Genomic DNA, 14,704 nt, shown 5'->3' on the forward strand with positions numbered 1-14,704 from the left:
AGCAATCAGGGAGTTGATGGGTGATCCATATTTCTTCTTCAGGATTCTAGATTAGATGGGCACTGGCCTAATGCAGCAGGCTCTTCTCGTGTCCTTACATTCTCAGAATTAACACTTAAAAGCTCTCTTTTTGCTGGCTATGTGTCAGACAGACAGGTCACGATTCTGGATGTACCTTGTTCATCTGGCGATAATATCTCTGGTAGTTAGGTGGGTTATCTACAACCTGAAAAACAGATTAGCAGCATATTAATAAAAGGCGATCAGATTATATTTGTAACCAGTGGGAAAGCCAGTGTGGCATAACAGTTTGAGTGTTGGACCTCAGAGACCAGGGTGCTAATCCCCACTGCCTCTCACCCTAGACTTCCTCACAGGGTTGTTGTGTGGATTCATTAAGGAGGAAGAAAACCATGTATGCCACCTTAAGCTCCTTGGAGAAAAAGGTGGGCTATGCAATAACTAAGAAACAAAACAAAACAAATAAATTAACTCAGTCAGAAATATGGCCTGTAATTTAGAAGACAGAATGTGGCTACAGCCTGATGCAATGGCAGCACATAGGGTTATGTTCAGTGCTAGTGCTACTCAAAGTAGACTCACTGAAATTTATGAACTCAAGTTGGTCATGTTTATTAGCCTGAATGGGTTTGCTCTGAATAGGATTCATACTGGGTACAACCCATAGTGCTGGTTGAGGTAAATTGCCGTAGATATACAAGGTTTTACACAGGACTGAAGCCACACTATAAAACCAAATTGATATTACTTGTCAAGGATCACATGGGCTTCAGATTAAAAACCTATTATTCTGTAGTCCTGCCATGACACATTATTCAGCTGAACGAATCTCATGTGATCAAGAGGCAGCTAAGCAACACTCTGGCTCTGCCTCCAAGGTCACACAGCATCTCATGACCACAACATCCACACATTAAGCTTTGCCTATGCAGGCATCCAGGTCTAAATGCATGGATATCAGAGGCAGGGCTGGGGGAAACCATACAACCTTGGAAGCTGTCCTTCAACATCTAGGTCAGGCATCCCAAAACTGTGGCCCTCCAGATGTTTTGGCATACAACTCCTATGATCCCTAGCTAACAGGACCACTGCTCGGGGAAGATGAGAATTGTAGTCCAAAACATCTGGAGGGGTGAAGTTTGGGGATGCCTGATCTAGGTCAAGTAATGGCCCACTGCCTTGGATACCCTAATAGCTCCTTCTCATGATGAAAGGGGCTCATGTTACTTTGCAAAAAGAGACAAGCGTTTTCCTCCTGATTGTTTTGCTGAGACAGCTGAAAGCAGTATTGATTCCCTATGTATATTATTCCAATATCATGCTTTACCTGAGAGGCTTTCAAGAATTCATGGGCTTTTTTCAGACAGGATGCATAGTCAGGATTGTTCTGAACCCCAGCCTAGAAAAAGAAAGAAGTTATGCTTAAGAATTCTGACCCAGGAAAGTCACAGAGAAAATCTCAGACACTTACACAAAAGCATCACTTTGGACAGCTACAAAAATAAACGCAAGTTCTTGAGGGATAACTTCAGTGTTACACAAGGAATACTCAGTGTGTGAATTTCTGGATCTCATGTCATAAATTACCTGGAGAACCATGACAGGCATACAAGGTGTTCAGATCTCGTAAGGTGTGTGCTTTGGTTAAACACACACCATCTACATGCCAGTTCATTCATCTAATATATATATATGTAAATGGAAATTATTATGGAGAGAACAAAAGTAGAATATTTGACAATATAAAATGGTACCTCCAATAAGCCTTGAATGGTAAATGATGTATCCCAGGTCTGTGATCCTATGAACTGATATAAAGAAAGGAAGAACAGTTTTGTCCTTTTAGATCAGGGCTGGAGAACCACTAGCCTGGGAGCTGAATGCAGTCCTCTCTAACCAGCCCTTGGGATGCTTCCCCAGTCATGGCCACTTCCCAGCCTACAGCCTCCCCCACTGGCCTTGCTCTGCATCAATCAAGAACACTGGGAGTAAATCAGTAACTAAAGGGCTCCTCCACACTTTCGCTTGGCCCTTGTTTTGATTGTATTGTGTACTGATCAATTCCCCCCAAGTCCAATAGTTTTTCCTCTTGTTCTCTCAGTTAAGCAGCATGTGTTTTGGGGATTCTTGGCACATCATATAACATCTGAATCAGCATTTTAAAAAGGTGCCACATGACCTGGTGTTATCTTACATCTTATCTCCTAGCCCTAACCCTGGGGTGAAGCTACACATTATGCAGAAGATCCATGCCTGGATCTCCTGATATTTTGATATTCACTTCAAATAAGCTGGTGCTGTCAGGCAGGGAGAAGACAGCTGAGCTTGAGAGTCACCAATGCAATGCAAATTGCAGCCCATAATATTTCAAAACATATTGGTTCACACTATTGTACCTTTATTAACATACCATCTTGTCCCATCCTGCAGAGATATAAAAAGAAGAGATTATAGCAGTCACAAGACCATGTAGTTACCTATCTGCATTGCATAATAAGAGACCAAAATCTTCCTGATATCTCTCCCATACAACACAACGAGTGAGCCACGGGTGTGCATGAGATCTGCCTATACAGTACTGCAAATAAGGATATGTTCACATCACTGGCCTAAAACGCAGCAAAGTCATTTTATCCCACTGCTTTGCAAAGCTGCATTTGCACAGGGTTGTTCACATCAGAGAGGGGGCAGAGATGTTTTTACAGAGTGTGCATGCCCTTTCTGGTTTCCCCACCACTGCAACCCCCTGGAACGCCTAGTGATGAAGCTGCCATCTGAGCATCTGTGCTCATCTGTGCACATACGACGGTTGTCGCAGGTAAACACACCATTCTGAAGTACGATGTGAATGTGCTTTATGTTTTCTAGTCTGATTGACCCTTTTTTGAGGAAAGATCAAGGTCTGCAAAACCACACTTATGCAAGACCATATTCAGGACACTACAAAGATGGGTGGAATAAATATGCCAGTCTTACCAAAGGTAGTCATAAAGTCTGGAGATATGTTCTTGAAAAGCTGGAGAATTGGCTCCATCAACTTGCTTTCTTATTAGCATATGAAACACTTTACAAATCTACAGGACAAAAGATATATCATTCCAGTTAGGAATTTTCCTCTGCTATACCTCCATGCTTAGCACAGTCATCTGTTGCATGGCTATGTCTCTGCATGTCACCAGCCCAACACAGAAACTCCTTCAATTGGGCAAAACAAGATCGCTACAAGCATAGCTCTACCTTTGGAAGTATACTGGTTTTGGGGGCAAATCTTCCTCAGGAGAAGGAACATATGCTGCCATCAAAAGTAACTTGTTCCTGATACAATTATTTCTGAAAGACATTCACAAAGGACCTACCGGACTAGAATTGGTGGCATTTGAGAATATGTCATCAGCTTTGATTTGCTCATACATTTCTGCAATGGCTTTCTTTCTGAAACTGGTGAAATGGTATCTCTCGTACAAATTTAAGGTAGCTGCAGAAGGAATAAGAGACACTATGAACATCGCAATCATGTTAATACGGTTCTATCTTCCTCGTGCGTTTTGGGCTGCAATCCTCCATGCAATTACCTGGAAGAAGGCACCATTGAATTCAATGGCACTTGCTTCCAAAAGATACTGTATTTTGCTCAAAATAGAGGCAGGATTTCAGCCCCCAAATTTCAAAGATGATTTCAGGGGGAAATCTGCAAAAGGAACATGGGTGTGAACAAGGGGTTTACCACAGATGGGTACCAGTGGTTTAGGGTCATTTGTTTTTTTTCCCTTTCCCTTTGCCCTTCTAAAAGTGAGGAGCTTGTGTCCCAAGCCACCATGACCCCATTGCCCCCATTATAGGGAAATAACCAGACAGGACAAAAAGAGTAAATGTAAAATGGGTCAAATAGGCCACAAATTTATTGATGTGATGTGAATGTTAGCCATAGGCATTGGGTATATCATTTGAAGTCCAGCCTACCAACTGGAAGTGTTTCTAGGGTCAGCCCAATACTATGACCTACCCCAAATTGTGGTACCCCCCCCAAAAGGGTCCCTGGTCAATGAGTGCTATGGCCCTAACCCCCGCCTGGATGTTCAGACAGAAGCAACTCCTTGTGGATCCCTTTAATGGGACACCCTCTTTCATGGAAGGGCTAATACCCATGTGTGGACCCAAGTGACACCACTTAATAACAACAACAATAATAATAATAAATTTTTATCTATACCCCGCCCTTCCCGATTCAAAAACCTGGGCTCAGGGCGGCTAACAACAAATTTAAAACACTTAATTGTAATACAACATAAAAGCAACATAAAATACAGTATAAAAGCACGAATAACAATAAAATTCAAGTTCAAGAATCAATTTGGGGGAAATCCATCCAATAAACATTAGATAGTCACCAGAGATAGCTGGCTAAATTAGACCTATCTGGGCCAGCAAGGAGGCCAGGAGAGAATTAGCTGTGGGGTCCCAGAGCGGGTAATCTTCATAAAAGAGGGGATGGGGGAAGAGAAGGGACTATGTTTAGGGCACCTTGTCTAGCCCCTCTCCCTTTTCGGGGTAAGCAGAGTGGATCCTAAAAGGTGCTGCTCAGGCATGGATACAGCTGCCGAGCTGCTCAACTGCCTCATTCCTTGAGTCAGAATGACTGAATCTGTATCCACCGCCCATGTGCCGGTTCATGACTAGGGGCTTCCAGATTTCACGATTCTGCCCCCGTTACCATTTGCTGATCGCCATGGGACTTTGGGGGTTTGGGTCGGGTTTTTGGAAGACGCCTGTGCGTGAATTTGTTTTATGTGTGTAGATCAGTGCACACTGACCAACGCACAGTCTTCGCAGTAGGGTTCTGTTCCGAGGGCATGAAGTAGTCCTATCTGCTGCAGCCTTCATCCACCTTCACAGCCATTGCAACATGCCACTTGTTATCATCCACCTGTTCTGCTGTTGAGGACTTCTTGGATCATTCTTTGTCTAGCTCCTTCACTTTGACCTTACTGCCTTGGGTGACCCTGCTGGGAGTATGAGATTCCTGACGGCTCACAAGGGTCATAGGAACATGCAAGCCCACTCACCACGACAATGTGATGATCCAGCGAGTGGGACTACCCTGTAGTCTGACAGGCAAAACCCTAGTGATGATCACCATGGGTGGTTCTAAGACTACAAAACCCATAATGCCATGGCATGTGTCCATAGCATGGTTCAGGCCTCTTGCTCACAAAGCAATGTTCTTACTTGTATTTGCTACAAAGGTTTGTATTGTGTTTGTTCCAGCTAACAAGCTGTGATAATATGAAACTTGGAAGATGTATGTTTCCATGGATATGTGTCTGCGTCAAGGACATGCAAAGCATCCATGTCTTATTCCTCAGACAATGTGTTTGCCTATAACAACAGAAGTCTCTTCCTCTCTTTCTCTGTGCCAAGTAAACCCTAGGAAACCTACATTGAAGGCCTGAACTCCTGGAATAAGACTTGCCAATTCCTACATCACTCACCATATGCGGCATCCAGCATCCAGCTGTGTGCAGCTTGCAAATCGGTTTCGTGAATATTGTTCCTCTGGGCTTGCCAATCAATAGTGGAAAAGTCCTCCACATAAATCTCCTAGGAGGAAACCATGAAGTGAAATGACTTTCATAGTAAAGAAGAAGCAGGATACTAGTGTACTTGACAAATGCCATTTCATGGCTTTAAAAAAACCAAGAAAATTCATGCTAGTGTGGCAAAATCTGCTCTGTACCCATATAACACTTCTCCCTGTGTTATGGCATCAGCTTTCATGGTCCTCTTCATCCATTTTTATACTTATATGAAAAGTGGTATGTCTTAAGAAATAATATTAATTAATTAATTAATTAATTAATTAATTACACTAGAGGAGGAAGAGGAGGGTACTCCATAGGAGATTAATGGTTCAACAGTTCTTCATTGATTTGTTTTTTAGTAGTTCTGAAGAGGGGAGGAGAAAACACCTTTTACCACCCAAAAAGAAAGGGAGAAAGAAATTAAAAGATGCATTAAAAAGGGGGAGTCTGGTATTACTGTGATGGAGGAGGCAACATGGGTGTAGTCTGTCAGTTTTTAGGAGAAGAGGCAAGGGTCTAAAAGCAATACTCTGTGGAGCATGAAGCACAGAGTCATTAAAATAAATTAAAAGAAAAGCATGGAAGGTGAGAGACATATGATTTGGGAGGGTGATACCATGGGCACCATCTCCACTCCAAATTCTACCCTCCCAAAGTTGCCCTCCCCTGTGGAATAGGGATGGCCAAGTGGCATGTTTCCATGCCCCCGCCTCTCTCCAAAATAAATATTCCCATGGCATTTTTAAACACTGTTGCTCTGAGCTTGACTTCTGCCTTAAATGGAAAATAAGACATCCAATTTAGCCTTCTCCCTGTCAGATACAAGCAAGCAATCTCCCAAGTGCAGATACGAGGGAGTACGAGGGTCCTACTCTGACCGAGGATGATGGGATGTTTGGAGAATGCTGCCTTGCCTGTCTTAGACTCTGGATCAATTCATCTTCTTCCATAGTCAGGCGAGAGGCATAGCAGTAGCTCATCACAAGGGTGATATGGCGAGCATGACACCAGTATGTTGAAGGATGTGCTGGAATCCATGTAGGGAACAGCCTGTTTCAGAAAGATGGAAGAAACAGGTTCATGGAAAACAATGTCAGGAATCCTGGATATAGGGGTAAAACTAAGGGCAGGCTATATTGCCCTTCATCCGAGGATCACAGGGCAGTTTATGGTATAACACAATAAGAAACAAAACAATAATTCATCCTCCACTAGATTTTTTTGTGAAAACTAGTATCTTTTGCAACCTTCTGGTTACTTCTTTCTTAAAACCAGAGCTTTTTTCTGCGGATACACAGGGGTATGCATACCCCTAAACATTTTGTGAATCTAAGTTTGGCCTCACTGAGGGCAGTATTTCAATATGAGCAATATGAGTAGGAAAATGAGAGTACCCCTAAACATTTTTTAGGGGAAAAAAGCACTGTTTAAAACAGTCCTAAAATCATTTCCCAGGCCTATGGGCTGCAGTTTGAGCTCCATTTGCGGCTTGCAATTTTTGCTCATTAACATGCGCCATATGTCACATCCATGACATGTGTCTACTCACCAATCAGGCAGAGGTATGGCAACTAGCCATACCTCACTCTGACTCATGAGTAGATGTTCTTCATCTGAGTAACCTCTACATGAAATCCTGTGAGGAACAGGTTCTGTCACAAATGGACACGAAGTAGTGAAGATTCATATGAATGTGTCTATTTCCAAGTCATTGCTGTTTCGTGAAGGATCCGTCTACTGTGCAATACTGTTGCCGCAGAGACCTTTCTTTGGCAATTCATGATTGGCAGGGTGGGTTGGGGATGAGAAAACTTTAGGACACATACCATAACTCAGGAAACAGTGAATTCATTCCCTCCCAGCTGTACAAATTCATAGTAGCCAGCCAAACTTTGCCCAGATGAGGGATTCCAAGAGCACCACCTGGAAAGAGAATTATCAAAGTCTTTGTTTCCATAGACTGAAGGGGCAAAGTCAAATAAACCTTTAATGAAAACCTAGATATGTTTATAGCCTTGTGTGATTGAAAGCTCAACTTGTTTAGAGTTTAGTGATGCAATGCCTCAGATTTCCACCAGAGTGCTGTGCCGCAGCCTCCTTTTGATTGGTTGTGGGTACAGGTAGCCAGAGGGAGGTGGTGACAGCACTTGCCGTGGGCATGAGAAAAAAACAGTTAAGGGATTGGAGTTCTGGCATTTAGCTGCATAGTAGTATAGCTCCTGAGCTGTGTGTTAAATTCACTCTGTAGTCAGAGAAAGAAGTCTCTGAACTTAAGTTTGAGAGACAGTGATTAGCGCATTTTAAGAGTATACAGACAAGAGAAAACTGGGAAGCTGAATTGGGAACAGGAGAAGTAGAATTGTGAGAGGACATATTATTTGGATTCTCAATTCAGTAAGAAGGGGAGAGATCTTCTTGAAAGAGAAGAATCCCAGACCAGTCAGAGGGGTGAGCTGATCCCCTGGTCTGTTACACTACTAGAGGAGCCTCACGAGTAAGATTTATAGAAGGTTGGGAAACTGACAGAAAGTACCACCCTGAATTACATCCTTAAGGACTGTAATTCATGGAGATCAGGCTGGTGTTTTTTTACCAGGTAGATATATGAAAGATAATTTATGAAACATTATTGATGTGATTGAATATCTAGAAGTTAGAAATGATAAGCAAGCAGCTTTGATTTTTATTGATGCAGAGAAAGCGTTTGATAATATATAATGGACTTATATGAAAAACGTAATTGAAATAATGAATTTTGGACAGGTCTTTGCTAATAGTATTGAGGAAATTTATTCTGAGCAACAGGCTAAATTAATAGTAAACAATACCGTTACTGAAAAATGTAATATAATAAAGGGAACAAGACAGGGGTGTCCATTGTCGTCCCTGTTATTTATTCTGGTGTTAGAGCCTTTGTTGAGAAAGATAAGAACAGATGAAGAAGTCAAAGGCATCACAATTGGAACTAGGTCATGCAAACTTAAGGCATTTGCAGATGATTTAGTATTAATGGTAGAGAATCCTTTGGAATCGGTACCAAAAGTATTTGAGAAATTGAATGAATTTGGCCAAGTGGCAGGGTTAAAGTTAAATAAAGGAAAAACAAAAATGCTGGTTAAAAATATGACAGAACAAAATAAAAATGAATTTGAACAAATAACAGAATTAAAGATAGAAAAGGTGGAATATTTAGGGGTCTGGTTAACATCAAAAATTATAAACTTTTTTCAAGATAATTATGTAAAAGTATGGAATGATATCAAAAGAAATATGGAAATATGGGGTAGAATGAACTTATTTTTTTATGGGAAGAATCTCAACAATAAAGATGAATGTGCTGCCAAGAATGTTATTTTTATTTCAATCAATTCCGGTAGCCTATGGAAAAGAACACTTCAAACACTGGCAAAGAGATATATCTAAGTTTGCATAGCAGGGGAAGAAACCAAGGATTGAATTTAAATTACTGACAGATGTAAAAGAAAGAGGGGGACTTGCTCTGCCAGACTTAAAATTATATTATGAAGTATCCTGTATTTGTTGGCTTTTATAGAATGGATGAGTTTAGAAAATCCAGGCATATGAGATATGGAAGGATATGATAATAGATTTGGGTGGCATGCTTATTTGTAGTATGAAAAGGTGAAAATACATAAAGGTTTTTTGAATCATATTGTAAGAAAATCATTATATTATACATGGGGGAAGTATAAGAATCTATTGGAAAATAAGACCCTGTGGTGGATAGCACCACTTGAAGTATTAAAATTAAATATGGAAAGAGGGTGGTTAACTTACAGAGAGTTGTTGATAGAGGAGGAAAACCAGTTGAAACTGAAGAAGTATGAAAATATAAAGCATTTGTTTTCTGACTGGCTCCAATATCATCAACTAAATGATATATTTAAAAGGGATAAAAAGTAGGTTTTGGGAAAGAAATCTCAAGACTACAAAAAGATCTGTTGGAGAGTAATGAAAAGGTTCTATCGGAAGTATATAAACTGCTGTGGGAGTGGGAAACAAAAGATGAAGAAGTGAAATCGGTAATGATACATTGGGCAAAAGATGTGGGCATAATATACAATTTGAGGCATGGGAAAAGCTATGGAAGGTGATTTAAAGTTTACGCCATGCTGTACGTTAAAGGAAAACTATATGAAAATGAGGTATAGATGGTATCTAATTCCGGTAAAACATGCAAAAATGTACAAAAAAAGTCGAGTATGTGTTGGAGATGTAAAGATAATGAGGGCACATTTTTCCATATGTGGTGGACCTGCAAATTAGCAAAAGCGTATTGGGAAATGATATATAATGAATTAAATAAAATGTTTAAAATAACTTTTATTTAAAAAACCAGAGGCTTTTACCGTGTTTCCCCGAAAATAAGCCATAGTGATAGGCAGTTTAACCTTGTACCGTACTTAATTAAAAAAAAGAAGACATTCCCTGAAAATAAGCCACTGTGGGTTTTTTTTAAAGGAAGAATAAATATAAGACGGTGTCTTATTTTTGGAGAAACACGGGTAGGTATAACAGGAGAAGATATCCCAAAGGAGAAAAAGGTCTTATTTATGTATGCAACGACAGCATTGAGAATGTTATATGCCCAGGGATGAAAGGAAGAAAGAAAGAAAGAAAGAACCCCATCGAAAGAAGAATGAATAATGAAATTAATGGACTATGCCGAAATGGCAAAAATGACTGGGAAGATCAGACACCAAGAGGACAAAAGATTTTAAAATGAATGCACTAATTTTGTAGAATATCTGAAGGAGCATTGTAAACACTTAAAAACATTAGCAGGCTTAGAATAGTGCTGGTGATATAATTAGGGTAAAATTTGTAATAAGGGAAATGAATAAATTAGATAAAGATATAAAGATGCAGAAAAGATAAGAGATAATGATAGGAAACCGGGGAGGAGGGTGGGGGGAAGTCTGGGGGTTGAGAACCTCCAAAAGATAATGTTTTGTTGCGTTGATATGAATGTAAAATGTAAGCAACAAATTCTTAAAATAAAATATTAGATGATAGAGATAGATAGATAGATAGATAGATAGATAGATAGATGATAGATAGATGATAGATAGATGATAGATAGATGAGAGAGAGAGAGAGAGAGAGAGAGTACCACCCTGTTTAAGAACCAAAGTATTAAGACCTAAGCTGTAGCACCTAGGCTGAAAAAATTGAAGTGAAAATAAGCTGTGTTTTCTACCTTGTTTAGACACCTGTAACAACAACTGAATTTAATATATTTGTATATGTTAACTGCCCTGTCACACTGTCATTGCCTGGCTCGGCCACACTCCACACACTGGAGGGCAAGTCTAGTAGCAGATGCAGTTTTCAGCTACGTTCAGTGTAGAGTTTCTGAACAGGTTGGAGCCAAAGGGTCCCCCCTTCATTTCTATATTGGACAGAGTGAATGCCCTGATCATCCTCAAACCATATGCATGTGTTTCTCAGACTGTATCCACGCAGAAGTAACTACTTCACCTCCCACTGTGCCAATAAACCCTATGTGTGAACGCTACTGCAATAAAAAGGGTATAACTCACCTCATTCTTTGTATTTATGAAATAACTAGCTGACCCGGCCACCCGTTGCTGTGGTTCTTTCCTGTGATCCCCCCCACCCTGTCATGATTCATGACGTATCCTGCCCCTCCTCCCTCCACCCCGGCTCATCCCTGTGTTTCGGTAGGATACCCTTCCCTCTGTTGTCCCTGGGGAGTGTTGGCCTCTCCCCCCTGTATCTCCATACCTTGGCCCCCACCCTCGAAAAGGAACTGTTTGGTTCTGGGTTCTATTTCCCAGCATGCACTTTTGTCTGAACCCTCTGTTGTTCCTGGGGAGTGTTGGCCCCTACCCCTGGTATCTTCCTACATTGGCCCCCATCCTTGGAGAAGGAGCTGTCAGTTTCTGGGTTCCATTTCCCAGTATTTACTTTTGTCTGAGCCCTCTGTTGTCCCCTCCCCCCTGTATCTCCATACATTGGCCCCTGCACACGCATCATGAACATTTCTATATGTTTAGATTAAGGATCGGGGGTGATGATGTGCCCTGGGACCCAGAGAACTACATAAAGAATCCCAACCCGGGGAGGGGGGGTCAAATAGCGAAGCCCCACAGCCCTGTAGCAACAGACAGGCCCAGACAGAAGGAAGAGGGTCATATGGGGCACTTGGCGCGGGCCTCCAAATCTAAAGGGGGCCTCGGTCAGCATATTCTCAATCAGTAAAATGGAAGAAGTAACTAAGGGGTTAAAAACAGGGACACATTATCTTATCTATCTGGGCTGGGCCTCTGTCTGGCCCTGCAAGGGCCTGGCAACAGAAGGCGCGTTCAGAAGTCACCGGGTTGTTCAGTTCCATAAAAAAACCCAGGAAGTGGCAAGGGGAAGGTAGGGAATTGTAAATGGGGTGGGAGGTGTGTACTGCAAATATCTGAGGACTTAAACTGGGGAGAGAAAGTGAATGGTTGTTGTTGTTTTTTTAAAAAAAGACACAGAGGCTTACAATCAGTTGTTTCTCCTAAAATAAGACATACCCATAAAATAAGTCATATTTATTTTTGTCTTGTGGATTTTTTGGGGGTAGTGGTGCTAAATTGTAAAGTAAAAACCCCTTGCAGTGTAGGGGCCTACATAAATCAAAGGTCGTGCTGCGGTCTGTGGCAAACCCCTCCTCCGGCAGGCCCCGACCTCCACTTGGCAATGTTGGTTCTTTGGTGGGGTTTTTTTTGGGTGGGGGTAGTGTTGCTAAATGGTAAAGTAAAACCCCTTGCAGTGTAGGGGCCTACATAAATCAAAGGCCGTGCTGCGGCCTGTGGCAAACCCCTCCCCTCCAGGCAGGCCCCCGACCTCCACTTGGCAATGTTGGTTCTTTGGTGGGGTTTTTTTGGGGTGGGGGTAGTGTTGCTAAATGGTAAAGTAAAACCCCTTGCAGTGTAGGGGCCTACATAAATCAAAGGCTGTGCTGCGGTCTGTGGCAACCCCCCCCCCCAGGCAGGCCCCAACCTCCACTTGGCAATGTTGGTTCTTTGGTGGGGATTTTTTTGGGGGGGGGTAGTGGTGCTAAATGGTAAAGTAAAGCCCCAAGTGTGTTGCTGTGGGTTATCCCCCTCCCCGGGCCTAGTGGAGGCCTGTCAGCCTGTCAGCCTGTCAGGGGCCTAAAACAAAGGCCTAGATAAAATGGCTGGCTTGGTGTGTTTCAGTTGCTTGGTTGATGATGATGTCATTCGGTTTGTGGGTGTGGCTTAGATTTCTCAGGAAGGGAGGGGGTGGAGGAGGTTACTACGCCACTTGAGGGCGCTGTTTGAATTGGTGGGAAAGCATTTCTGTACCTGCGCAGGTGTGTGATTTGAGGGATTTTTGCCTCCAACAACGCTCTAGGAGTGGCCTGGATCGTTGTGTCCAAATTTCAGGACGATCGGTCAAGCGGTTACGGAGAAAAGTGGAACCCCGGATTTCATGATTTTTACATTTTTATATATATAGATATTTTATCACTGCATTTGTGCTTTACGGAGTGGTACAAAACGGCCCATGTCCCGACCCTCCCAAGAGTTCCCAATACAGTGGTACCTTGGGTTAAGAACTTAAATCGTTCTGGAGGTCCGTTCTTAACCTGAAACTGTTCTTAACCTGAGGTACCACTTTAGCTAATGGGGCCGCTGCCGCACAATTTCTGTTCTCATCCTGAAGCAAAGTTCTTAACCCAAGGTACTATTTCTGGGTTAGCAGAGTCTGTAACCTGAAGCGTCTGTAACCTGAGGTAACACTGTATAATTGTTAGAGGAGGAAAAATCAGGAGGGAAGATATGACCAGCATCTTCTGTTTGATCATAGAAATGGTGTCCATTTGCCAATCTATGGAGATTTGTAATAGGACCCAGGAAGGAAGGAAGGAAGGAAGGAAGGAAGGAAGGAAGGAAGGAAGGAAGGAAGGAAGGAAGGAAGGAAAAGAGACAGAATAGAGAGGTGCTCCCAAATAACTGTACAACATCAGGACTGCCAAGTTTTGCCTGGGCACTACGCTCGAGCAAAATGGATTGATCCAGCCCTGCCAGAGAGTTCTGCCTTACCTTTTTTGTGGAGATTTATCCGAGCCCGCACTACATTTGGATGGTCAGGCCCAAGTCCAAGGATTCGCATAGCTATATAGCTGAAGGTTGTGCCCAATACTGTTGACTGTTCTGTAAGATGGCTACCATAAAGAGAGATCAAAGAGCCATTAGAAAATAGACCAGAGTGTTTGGATGTCTAGAAACCTGTTTGAATTGTTTAGTTTCCATTAACTTAAATTCAAAAACTTCTCTGAGAATTTGTCAGAATACTCCAACAATACCCAGTCAGCTAGCCATTAGCCAGGCTACCACAGAATACCTACTTTTGTTTTCTATTTCCTTTTTTTAAAGTAATGCCTTAATGGAGGACATGTAGTGCTTTGAAATGTTTCTTTTCAGGAGACAGCATGGGCTTGAGAGCAGCTCATACAGCCGGAATACCAGATGAAATTCCATTCCAAATAAATAGAGCTGATCTTGGTTAATGAGAATGTAGATTCTGAATTCAGATTCAAAGCTGAGTCAAACCCCGAACTATTTTGTGGTTTGCTATTGGTTTGACAGGATACATTTGGATGGAGGCAACCTGGCTTCCCCAGACCATTTATCAGTTGTAATACTTCCTACAGGTGGTACTTTTTAAAGGCAAGAGGGATGTCAGAAATCATGTCTTCATTATTGTTGCCTCTCTCCACCCCTCATGCCACAATTCTATTTTTCTCTGCCACAGCTGGGCAGCTTCAGTACATGCTGAGTCCAGCTTGCATTTTGGTCATCTACCCTGCTGCCCTGTCCGCATGGTGAGTATTGCTCACAGTCAAAAGACAGCAGAATGCAGAAGTGATTTAAAGTAGCCTTCATGGGGGAATTGCATCATGGACCAGCCCAAGACAAAGATATGCAGAATTAGAGCATCTCTTCCCAGGCCACTCTAAAGAAGCTCACACCCTCCTTGGACTACTCACAAACTCCAGCCACCATCTGGAAGCTGTTGTGAGAAGATGTAACGCAGGAGCTCTCTCTCGTACTCTT

The sequence above is a fragment of the Zootoca vivipara genome, chromosome 7 (genome assembly GCF_965207765.1).
Source record: "Zootoca vivipara chromosome 7, rZooViv2.hap1.1, whole genome shotgun sequence".
Lineage (NCBI taxonomy): Eukaryota > Metazoa > Chordata > Lepidosauria > Squamata > Lacertidae > Zootoca > Zootoca vivipara.